The sequence below is a fragment of the Marmota marmota genome, unplaced genomic scaffold (genome assembly GCF_001458135.2).
Source record: "Marmota marmota marmota unplaced genomic scaffold, marMar, whole genome shotgun sequence".
NCBI classification, from domain to species: domain Eukaryota; kingdom Metazoa; phylum Chordata; class Mammalia; order Rodentia; family Sciuridae; genus Marmota; species Marmota marmota.
Window position 1 is genome coordinate 22,931,636 of NW_026000142.1, and position 469 is coordinate 22,932,104.

The following is a 469-nucleotide window of genomic DNA, read 5'->3' on the forward strand; positions in this document are numbered from 1 at the left end:
GGGGGAGGGGGAGGAGAAACTGTGTCTTATGTACAGACTTCTCTTGTAATTATTTCCTAAACAAAATAACAGTAAAACCGCTATATTTACATAGCATGTACATTGTATTAAGTATTATAATTAATATAGAGTTGATTTAAAGTATATAGGAGGATGTGTGTAGGTTATCTGTAAATATTACACCATTTACAGAGGAGACTTGAGCATCTATGGATTTTGGTATCTGTGGAAGTCTGGAACTAATCCTCTGTTGTTTACTTCTTTGTTGATCACTTCACATTAAAGTTTCATGAGAAAAGAGACTTGATAACAGTCTCTTACACAGCCTCTACTTCTGTGCCTGTCATAAAATAGGTGCACAGTAAACATTTGATGAATGAATGAGGAATTGCTGGAAAAACTAGTGCCCTGGGGGTGAGGATGGGTGGAAGCAGATGAAACAAAAAAGAGCAAATACCCTCTATGACTT